Here is a 12,266-nt window from a genome sequence, read left to right on the forward strand (position 1 = left end):
AGGGCAGTGTTATTCACTTCTGGACTGATGTCTGGAGTTCTTTACACCTACGACCAGAGAACTAGAGATACAAGCTGGAGGCCTTGTAGGAAACATTTCTGACCACATGGTGGAGCCAAACAGTTCATATAACAGGGAGATCCAGCAATAACAACATCTGTATTACATCTGTAGTACCAATGTCTGTTTTAGTTGGGTTCTGCTTAAGGCTTCAGAGAATAAGAGAATACACTGTGGATATGGTAGTGACAACATAACACATTTTGTCGAACAGTGACAACAGTATCTTTAAATCAGAAAACAACATGTGCAAAGTGTCGTACTTCCATTCTCCTCTGTAAATAACAAAAATTTACTGGCACATTTCCCTCATCTGCTCTCAAAATTACTGCAACATTTGGAGACATTTTTTCACACTCACTGACAATTCACACTGACTTCACATTACAAACATACTTCCATTTGTCTGCATGGCCTGTGTCCACCGACGTTAAATGGAATTAACATATTAATTTTGCAAAATGGATGGCATATTCGATCCCCAATATGCTCCCCGGGCGCACCCACCAGAGGGGTACACATTACTGTGTGTGAACAAATAGATGAGTAAAACAGCAGGACAGAATTTCCCCTCGGAGATCAATACAGTATATGAAAATCAAAAAAAAAAAAAAAAAGTCCAGCTGACCTTATTCCGTGCTTTTTAGATTACCATGACCTGGAGGACTGAGAACCTTCACAGACCCAACCAAAAGATAACAACCACAGTTCATATGCAGCAAGTGTCGACTGAAACCACATATTTGAAAGGGCCTTTGTGAAACCAGGGACTTTTAAACTGTACCTCCACTATACAGCATGAACTTAATATGAGGTTATCGTGACAATTTATTTCATGGTTGTGTAAATAACTCCTTACAGAACTGAACTGTTACTTCATATATTTGGTATATGAGACAAGGCCCTCCAGTCTAAGATACTGCAACCATATCTACTGTAGCTTTCTTTTGTTTTAATATACCCACCTCTGGGCTTCAACCCTTTGTCTTTACAGCTAAATATATACACTGGCCTCATACTGTGGCTGAGACAGACACTGAGTGGAAAAAGCTGTGGTTTTAACACACACCATCGCACATTAGGGTTTTCAAGTACATACTTCCTTTTGGTTTGCTCCAACAAACTTTGATATGCAGACTATAGAGTAAAAGCGTGAATTGAAAACAAAGTATGTTCTATTGATATTTAAAGTCCATCTACATCTAGATATTGATAGAAGCACATGACAGATGTCATATAGTGGACGTTATCTTGATTAAGAAGTGTATCAGATCTGTCTGATAAAGCTGTGCAACGCAACATTTTAATAATTAGAATAATTTCATATTTTATAAGCCTCTAATGGAAGTTACTTTAGGCTTCAGAGAATACACAATGAAACACATGAAAGCTGGAGTCAGTGACATGCAGACTGTTGTATGATAAAACACTAACTTTAAATTAGAAAACAATGTGTAGAAAGTCTACTTCCATGCTCCATAGAAAATAACAGAAGGAATATAATACTCCCACTGGCACATTTCCCTTGTCTGCTGGAAGTAATAACTTCACATTCACTACACACTATAAACATATCTTCTCTCTGCATTTGTCTGTGAAAATAATTCATAATAATAATTCATTAATAATATTGATTTTCTAAGATGAAATTAGGCCACTGACTCCTTGAACATTTATTCATCATAAATGTTAAGTGTTGAGATCAGACGCATAAAATGTCTTTTCTAAATGTCACATACAGTCACCTACTGTTAAAAATAAAGTGTATGAGATTATAGAACGATAAGTAAATCTAGGTGAGATCAACAGTTAAGTATCTCAGATGTAGTTCAGTGAAACTAAATAACCGCTTCCTCAATTCTCTACACACCACAACACAAATAGAACAGGTACGGTACACAACCCTGCTGTCAGAGGAGAAGTCAGAGGACAGTTGATAAGACACATAGAAGACTTCATACAGAAGGTGAGTGACTTTACTTAAAGAATGAAGAAAGTGCAGAATTTCATTCGTTTAAAATGTAAAATCCTGACATTTATCATAACCAGATACGTAAAAATGACTTAACAATCATGATTAAAAATAAAATCTTAACACTTGTTAGCTTTGAATTTTCACTCATTATCTGTGTTCAAACTGAGGCTTTGACAAATTATTAGTAACATTTAGCAAATATCATTAATATTTATAAAAATATAGAAACATTGTTCTCAACAACCTGTCCTGAAGGTTTTATAGTTTAACAGTGATATGACATTGTGTTTAGTGAATGCTGCATTTTTATTTTATTTAATATTTTTAAAGACTTTATAGACCGTCCATTTTTTGTATCATCATTTCTGTTTTATTAGTTCATATATACATATCGTTTGCATGTTCGGAATCAATCACTAACTCAAATCAAATTAGGTGTAAAGTGCAGTTTGAGCCTGGCTGTACATCTAAACAATACAAACCTATTGTCTCTGCTTATGTGAGAAATAAAACATAGAAGGAACGAGCCCTTGAAAACTAGTTTGACAATCAAGTCCCTCTCTGTCATTTAACATTTCATCTAAAAAACAAGGAAACAACTCATTGTAGTCTGACACATTTTAACCACTTTTAGAGATTACAGATTTTTCAACCCGAGCAAAGTATAACAACTAATATTACTGTAACTATACATCAGAAAAGCTACTGTTGTATGTTAAATGCACATTACAAGCCAAGTATTTCAGAAACCACTGGCCCTCAAAAACATCTACAAGGAATCTTTCGTTCTCTCCGCCATAACCACTCTGAATGATATTAAATAGGCCTTGCAGTCTATTGTTGGTTTTAGGATGTGTGTCCTTTATTATGTGTGTCTATGTATATATATATATATGTGCCTGTTGAGCCCTGTGAAAGAGGAATTTCTGAACTTAGCACATTTTTATTTTATACTTCTATTTTTATTTATTTTTTTATTTTCTAAAACACATGGAACTTGCAGACTGCAGCTCATTGAAAATCCTAATTAATAAACTTGATAATAGCCTCTGTTCAACATCACATTAAATGTACATGTGAAAGTACGAGTACATAAAAATATGTTTAGTGCGTCGTTATATTTAGCTAAGTGTAAATGACTCATTCTTCAATTCTCTTCTCAGAAGAAGCAAACAACAAAAATACAACATACCAACGAGTTGTGAGTGAGAAACTTAGCGCCCAGATAATAATCTACAAAGAAGACATCGCTTTGTAAATGTGGTGAGTGACTGTTTTACATTTGCTGATCCTAACGCTGCTGTGCATGAAAAGTCTTGTATTTTAAATTGTATCTACGATGTTTTGTGACATATTTAGTTTAACTGAAATAAAGCTCTGCGTGGTAGTCCACTACAGAAACCACATATGACACCATGCAACTTTACAATGATGAACTGATTCTGTCTCAGCAGAAAATGATTTGGATCTACATGATCATCTCATCTCTGGCAACGGCAGCTCTTTCAAAAGGTACAATTCAGCTTTTAAGTTTGCACTGATATTAATATCTGGATATTAAAATGTTGAGGCGTTAAAAGTTCTATTGAAGGTTATCATGATTTATTATGACTGGATGATTGCTGAAGCTCAGACTTTTGATGGAATGTAGTCGAGTTTATTCAGTCATTCACTCAAGATTTGTTGAAGTGATCATGTTGAAGTGATTTTCTCCTGGAAATGTCTGATAACAGATATAAATAAATTGAATACATACACAGAGTGAACTTATGGCTGTGAATTACTGTATAGTTACCGTCATGGTAGAAAGCTGCATATTATCCTCACATTTAACTGGAAACTATCAACCATTGTTTTACCTTCTCTTTTAAAATGAAATACTATATATACACCCGTAAAAAGTTTTGTGTAAGTAATGTGTTTGTATTTTGTTCATATCAGGTTCTCTAGAATGCAACTTAACCAACACAACTGCAACAACCACACAGTGTTTGGGAAAACTTGGAGAGCCGCTGATGTTTCACCTACCGACTTCAACTAGAAAATTTACTTTGAAAAAGAATAGTGATATAATTTTTAAGTTTGTCAATAACAGAGACGTAACAGACACCAAAAGCAAAAAGGACAAAAGGATGACGTTTTTCAACAATGGAACATTGAAGCTCAATAAGGCATCAAAGGAAGATTCTGGAGATTACCAGCTGGAAACATTTAATTCCACCACTGGCCTATGTGTCCATGAAATCCATATCCATGTAGAAATACAAGGTAAGATAAAAAACTTGAATTGTATTTCATTCAAATCTAATTTAATGGAATGTAGCTGGTTAAAGTGCCAATTTGCATATATTATATATGTACATATTTCATCATCATTGTGTTTTGATGAGAAAATGAGTTAAATGTTTCACTGAAGCATTAATTGAAACATATATACTGTAAAGATTTTTAGAGTTGACAGTGGATTTTGATCATATGTTTGTCTTCCAGCTCCTGTGTCTAAACCAGCTGTGTCTCAGACATGTTTGTCACCAGAACAGATGAAGGTCAGCTGCTCCTCTGAGGGAGATGGAGCAGAGATCATTTTATCTTTGGACAATAACTTTTGGATACACAGCGGAGCTACAGAAAAACACAATATCACAATCAGTTTTATACGGTCAGATGACAGGAAACCTGATGTGTGATGTTCAACACAACATCAGTAGAGAACAAACAGTCATCCAGCTCACAAGATGTTCAGGTAATAAATTAATTTTCCAGACAGAAAGTATGTATCGTATTTTCCTGACTCTTAGTCATGTCATCACGTAGTTTAGCTGGCCATGCGACCTATATTCAGAAGCGACTTATATATCAAAAATATAGCCTATGCTATGACCACAATCTTCATCTTACTCATGTGATGTTCTCCTGGCTGCGCTGTGACCTGTGTCTCTGTCTCCGTAGCGCTTCACTCCCAGTCAATTCAGAGTATTTTAACAGCGTGTTCTGTGGTCCATCAGTTTGCTCAAGGCAATGGAGTTGTTTTTTTATGTTTTTTTTTTTTTTTTTTTTTTTTTTTTTTACCTAGCCTGTAGTAGGCTATATCGTTTAAACAAAGCCCTGGCCATTAGCCTATATGAGACCCGGCTATTAATTAAATGTTTGAAAGATAAATGCAACTTGTAGACTGATGTGTGCGACTTATATGTTTTTTTCCTCTTCATGACATAGTTTTTGACAGACGCCACTAATACTCCGGTGCAACTTATAGTCCGGAAAATACAGTAGATGATTTCACTGCCTCATCTGTGTTAATGTTTGTATTTTCTAGGTAACATCTCTTCTCATCTCTCTCCTTTGGCTGCGGCTCTGATATCAAGCGTGGCCACTCTACTTCCCCTTTTGGCTGTGATTCTTGGAATCAAACATTTCAATGAGACAACAAGCAACAAGACCAGAAGAAACAAGACAACAAGCCCTGTGACCGTGAGTAAAGGTGAGAGATGCAGTAAAAGCTCTACTGATTATCAGGTCATTGACCTTCAGGCTCACTAAGACCCATACTGATATTTAACTATAAAATTGTAAAATATGTACAGTGAACGTTTTAAAAATCATGCTGGTGTTAGTTCATTAGTGTTGTTACTATTCTGTGTTATGACAGTTTAAAACATGTATTATTGAAGACACATTTAAACTGTTTCAACTTCTTTCAGATGACGTTGAAGATGAGATAATCTACTCAGATGTTATAGTGATGACAGCTGCAAGGAAGACCAGACACAACTGACTTTAAAATCCAACTTCATTATCTCCTGAAACATCTTTTCTGACCATTATGAGTCACCTTGTTTGTTCACCTTTGTTAAACGTACACCAATCAGGCATAACATTATGCCCACCTTACTAATATTGTGTAGATCTCCCTTATGCCTCCAAACCAGCTGTGACTCATCAGAGAATGGACATTAAAAAAAGTCTCACTGGTCCTTTCATGTGACCTAGATATGAATACTATCTGAACATTATTACTGTGTTAACAGGTGAATGTGTTTTCTAGTTTAAGAAGAGTCAAACATTAACCTTAGGCTCATAGTTTAAAATGTTCTCTAGTTGGTCTTCATTCATGAGGTTTTAATGGCAATTATTTTATTTTATTTTATTTTCGTGGTTGTGTAAATAACTTCTTACATCTGTATAATCACTAACAGCAATGATATTCCAGTGAATAACAGCAATGAACTTGATATGCAGAGCAAAATTATTAATGCATAATTTTTTTGTTGAAATTATGTGCAGCTTATTGTAAGATTTGTAATGAAATAAAGTTTAATAAAGAATTCGGTACATAATGGATGAATCAAGTGTTTAAGTTTACCATTGAGGTTTATGATAAATAACTGTTCATTCAGTCATAGCAGAGCTCATCGTTAAGATGGAATAACTGACAGGTTGAAGAAATGAGTTGTAAATAATGCAGTAAGTATCACTGACCACATGATGGGGCCAACGACACAACATCAAGCTCCTCTGGGTGTCAATAGTGTGTCAGTGTTCTTTCTCTCTTCACCAAGACTATTCTGACAAAATCAAGGACCTTGATTCTAATCAATATTGTAGAGGGCACTTGGTAAATGCCTCCTTTTATTTCAGCACCATATGAAGATGATGCACTGACATCAAAAACACAAATAAAGTACAGGTATGCACAATCAAGCTTATCAGGTTAATGCTTCAGTGGACCACATGGGTCAGCTTTTAGTCCTTTTAGTTGTGACATCAACAACACTGACAGCTATAGGCTGTGCATTTCTGCAGAGCACAATATTAATAACCGCATGTGTTTATGATCAGTTCTGTTGTGTTCTATTAGTTGATGTTGTTGCTGTGGTTGTAGAGTGAGTTTTCTGTCCTTGATGTCAGTGAATGCACCCTGCGAGTGACTGAAGTTATGCTACGACCGACAGCCGACTGTGTTCAAGCTTCAATTACCTCACAGAAAAGTCCCTGTAGCTTAATTTGTGTGAAACGCTAAAATATGTATTCAGGTCAAGAATATAGATTTAACTGTTACAAAGCATTACTTTCTACAATGTTCATATATGTGACATCATCAACTACTCAACATCAGCCCCTACAAAATACCATAGCATATATAACCCACCCACTGGCTGGTGCAACAATAACGAGAAGGGCAGTGTTATTCACTTCTGGACTGATGTCTGGAGTTCTTTACAGCTACTACCAGAGAACTAGAGATACAAGCTGGAGGCCTTGTAGGAAACATTTCTGACCACATGGTGGAGCCAAACAGTTCATATAACAGGGAGACCCGGCAATAACAACATCAGTATATAACAGATCTACTATTTAGTACCAATGTCTGTTTTAGTTGGGTTCTGCTTGAGGCTTCAGAGAATACACTATGGACATGGTATTCGATCCCCAATATGCTCCCCGGGCGCACCCACCGGAGGGGTACACATTACTGTGTGTGAACAAATGGATGGGTCAAACAGCAGGACAGAATTTCTCCTCGGGTATAAATATAGTATATCAAAATCAAAAAAAAAAAAAAGTCCAGCTGACCTTATTCCGTGCTTTTTAGATTACCATGACCTGGAGGACTGAGAACCTTCACAGACCCAACCAAAAGATAACAACCACAGTTCATATGCAGCGAGTGTCGACTAAAACCACATATTTGAAAGGGCCTTTGTGAAACCAGGGACTTTTAAACTGTACATCCGCTATACAGCATGAAGTTAACATGAGGTTATAATGGGAATTTATTTTCATGGTTGTGTAGATAAATTCTTACATCTGTATAAACAGAACTGAACTGTATCTTCATATATTTGGTATTTGAGACAAGGCCCTCCAGTCTAAGATAGTGCAACCATATCTACTGTAGCTTTCTTTTGTTTTAATATACCCACCTCTGGGCTTCAACCCTTTGTCTTTACAGCTAAATATATACAATGGCCTCATACTGTGGCTGAGACAGCCAGCGAGTCGAAAAAGCTGTGGTTTTAACACACACCATCGCACATTAGGGTTTTCAAGTACATACTTCCTTTTAGTTTGCTCCAACAAACTTTGATATGCAGACTATAGAGTAAAAGCGTGACTTGAAAATAAAGTATGTTCTATTCATAATTAAAGTCCATCTACATCTAGATATTGATAGAAGCACATGACAGATGTCATACAGTGGACGTTATCTTGATTAAGAAGTGTATCAGATCTGCCTGATAAAGCTGTGCAACGCAACATTTTAATAATTAGAATAATTTCATATTTTATAAGCCTCTAATGGGAGCTACTTTAGGCTTCAGAGAATACACAATGAAACACATGAAAACTGGAGTCAGTGACATGCAGACTGTTGTATGATAAAACACTAACTTTAAATTAGAAAACAATGTGTAGAAAGTCTACTTCCATGCTCCATAGAAAATAACAGAAAGAATATAATACTCTCACTGGCACATTTCCCTCGTCTGCTGGAAGTAATAACTTCACATTCACTACACACTATAAACATATCTTCTCTCTGCATTTGTCTGTGAGAATAATTCTTGATAATAATACATTAATAATAGTGATTTTCTAAGATGAAATTAGGCCACTGATTCCTTGAACATTTATTCATCATAAATGTTAAGTGTTGAGATCAGATGCATAAAATGTCTTTTCTAAATGTCACACACAGTCACCTACTGTTAAAAATAAAGTGTATGAGATTATAGAACAATACGTGTATCTAAATTAGATTGACAGTTACGTATCTCAGATGTAGTTCAGTGAAACTAAATAACCGCTTCCTCAGTTCTCTACACACCACAACACAAATAGAACAGGTACGGTACACAACCCTGCTGTCAGAGGAGAAGTCAGAGGACAGTTGATAAGACACGTAGAAGACTTCATACTGAAGGTGAGTGACTTTACTTAAAGAATGAAGAAAGTGCAGAATTTCATTAGTTTAAAATGTAAAATCCTGACATTTATCATGACCAGATATGTAAAAATGACTTAACAATTATGATTAGAAATAAATCTAACACGTTAGCTTTGAATTTTCACTCATTATCTGTGTTCAAACTGAGGCTTTGACAAATTATTAGTAACATTTAGCAAATATCATTAATATTTATGAAAATATAGAAACATTGCTCTCAACAACCTGTCCTGAAGGTTTTATAGTTTAACAGTGATATGACATTGCGTTTAGTGAATGCTGCATTTTTATTTTATTTAATATTTTTAAAGATTTTACTGACTGTCCATTTTTTGTATCATCATTTCTGTTTTATTTGTTCATATATACATATCATTTGCATGTTTGGAATCAATCACTAACTCAAATCAAATGTGGAGTAAAGTGCAGTTTGAGCCTGGCTGTACATCTAAGCAATACAAACCTATTGTCTCTGCTTATGTGAGAAATAAAACATAGAAGGAACGAGCCCTTGAAAACTAGTTTGACAATCAAGTCCCTCTCTGTCATTTAACATTTCATCTAAAAAACAAGGAAACAACTCATTGTAGTCTGACACATTTTAACCACTTTTAGAGATTACAGATTTTTCAACCCGAGCAAAGTATAACAACTAATAATACTTTAACTATACATCAGAAAAGCTACTGTTGTATGTTAAATGCACATTACAAGCCAAGTATTTCAGAAACCACTGGCCCTCAAAAACATCTACAAGAAATCTTTCGTTCCCTCCGCCATAACCACTCTGAATAATATTAAATAGGCCTTGCAGTCTGTTGTTGGTTTTTGGATGTGTGTCCTTTATTATGTGTGTCTATGTATGTATGTATATATGTGCCTGTTGAGCCCTGTCAAAGAGGAATTTCTGCCACCATCTGGGCCAGACAACAAAGCTTAACTGAATTTATCACATTTTTTATTTTATACTTATATTTTTATTTATTTTTTATTGTCTAAAACACATGGAACTTGCAGACTGCAGCTCATTGAAAATCCTAATTAATAAACTTGATAATAGCCTCTGTTCAACATCACATTAAATGTACATGCGAAAGTACAAGTACATAAAAATATGTTTAGTGCGTCGGTATATTTAGCTAAGTGTAAATGACTCATTCTTCAATTCTCTTCTCAGAAGAAGCAAACAACAAAAACACAACATACCAACGAGTTGTGAGTGAGAAACTTAGCGCCCAGATAATAATCTACAAAGAAGACGTCGCTTTGTAAATGTGGTGAGTGACCGTTTTACATTTGCTGATGCTAACGCTGCTGTGCATGAAAAGTCTTGTATTTTAAATTGTATCTACGTTGTTTTGTGACATATTTACTTAAACTGAAATAAAGCTCTGCGTGGTAGTCCACTACAGAAACCACATATGACACCATGCAACTTTACAATGATGAACTGATTCTGTCTCAGCAGAAAATGATTTGGATCTACATGATCATCTCATCTCTGGCAACGGCAGCTCTTTCAAAAGGTACAATTCAGCTTTTAAGTTTGCACTGATATTAATATCTGGATATTAAAATGTTGAGGCATTAAAAGTTGTATTGAAGGTTATCATGATTTATTATGACTGGATGATTGCTGAAGCTCAGACTTTTGATGGAATGTAGTCGAGTTTATTCAGTCATTCACTCAAGATTTGTTGAAGTGATCATGTTGAAGTGATTTTCTCCTGGAAATGTCTGATAACAGATAGAAACAGGTTGAATACATACACAGAGTGAACTTATGGCTGTGAATTTGAGTTACCGTCATGGTAGAAAGCTGCATATTATCCTCACATTTAACTGGAAACTATCAACCATTGTTTTACCATCTCTATTAAAATGAAATAATATATATACACCATGGAAAAGTTTTTAATGTGTATTTTGTTTGTTTTCTGTACCTATCAGGTTCTGTAGAATGCAACTTAACTAATCTTAATGCAACAACCAAACAGTGTTTTGGAACACTTGGAGAACCGCTGATGTTTCATCTACCGACTTCAACTAGAAAATTTACTTTGAAAAAGAATCGCGATATAATTTTTAGTTTAATGAAAAATACAGACCTAACAGACACCAATAGCAAAAAGGACAAAAGAATGACATTTTTCAACAATGGAAAATTGAAGCTCGACGAGGCATCAAAGGAAGATTCTGGAGATTACCTGCTGGAAACATTTGATTCCACCACTGGCCTATCTGTCCATATAATCCACATCCATGTAGAAATACAAGGTAAGATAAAAAACTTGAATTGTATTTCATTCAAATCTAATTTAATGGAAATTAGCTGGTTAAAGGGCCAATTTGCATATATAATATATGTACATATTTCATCATCACTGTGTTTTGATAAGAAAATGAGTTAAATGTTTCACTGAAGCATTAATTGAAACATATATACTGTAAAGATTTTCAGAGTTGACAGTGGATTTTGATCATATGTTTGTCTTCCAGCTCCTGTGTCTAAACCAGTTGTGTCTCAGACATGTTTGTCACCAGAACAGATGATGGTCAGCTGCTCCTCTGAGGGAGATGGAGCAGAGATCATTTTATCTTTGGACAATAACTTATGGATACACAGCGAAGCCGAGAAGAACACAATATTACAGTCAGTTTATACGATCAGATGACAGGAAACCTGATGTGTGATGTTCAAAACCACATCAGCAGAAAACAAACAGTCATCCAGCTCACAAGATGTTCAGTTCATAAATTTATTTTCTAGACAGAAAGTATGTACCGTATTTTCCTGACTCTTAGTCATGTCATCATGTAGTTTAGCTGGCCATGCGACCTATATTCAGAAGCGACTTATATATCAAAAATATAGCCTACGCTATGACCACAATCTTCATCTTCCTCACGTGCTGTTCTCCTGGCTGCGCTGTGACCTGGGTCTCTGTCTCTGTAGCGCTTCACTCCCAGTCAATTCAGAGTATTTTAACAGCGTGTTCTGTGGTCCATCAGTTTGCTCCAGGCGATGGAGTTGTTTCTTTTTTTGTTTGTTTTTTTACCTGGCCTGTAGTAGGTTATATCGTTTAAACAAAGCCCCGGCCATTAGCCTACATGAGACACAGCTATTAATTAAATGTTTGAAAAATAAATGCAACTTGTAGACCAGTGCGTCTTATATATGTTTTTTTCCTCTTCATGACATAGTTTTTTACAGATGCCACTAATACTCCGGTGCAACATATAGTCCAGAAAATACGATAGATGATTTCACTGCCTAATCTG

At 35.4% G+C, this 12,266-nt stretch overlaps 1 long non-coding RNA gene across 1 annotated transcript; it reads left to right on the forward strand.

Moving 5' to 3' along the window:
• The first annotated feature begins 10,183 nt into the window (after positions 1–10,183).
• Positions 10,184–11,323, forward strand: LOC125020780. Its single transcript, XR_007114262.1, has 3 exons — positions 10,184–10,261; positions 10,453–10,510; positions 10,935–11,323. It is a non-coding gene; the product is annotated as an uncharacterized LOC125020780 (long non-coding RNA).
• The last annotated feature ends 943 nt before the right edge of the window (positions 11,324–12,266 follow it).

This window comes from Mugil cephalus, chromosome 15 (assembly GCF_022458985.1).
Source record: "Mugil cephalus isolate CIBA_MC_2020 chromosome 15, CIBA_Mcephalus_1.1, whole genome shotgun sequence".
Lineage (NCBI taxonomy): Eukaryota > Metazoa > Chordata > Actinopteri > Mugiliformes > Mugilidae > Mugil > Mugil cephalus.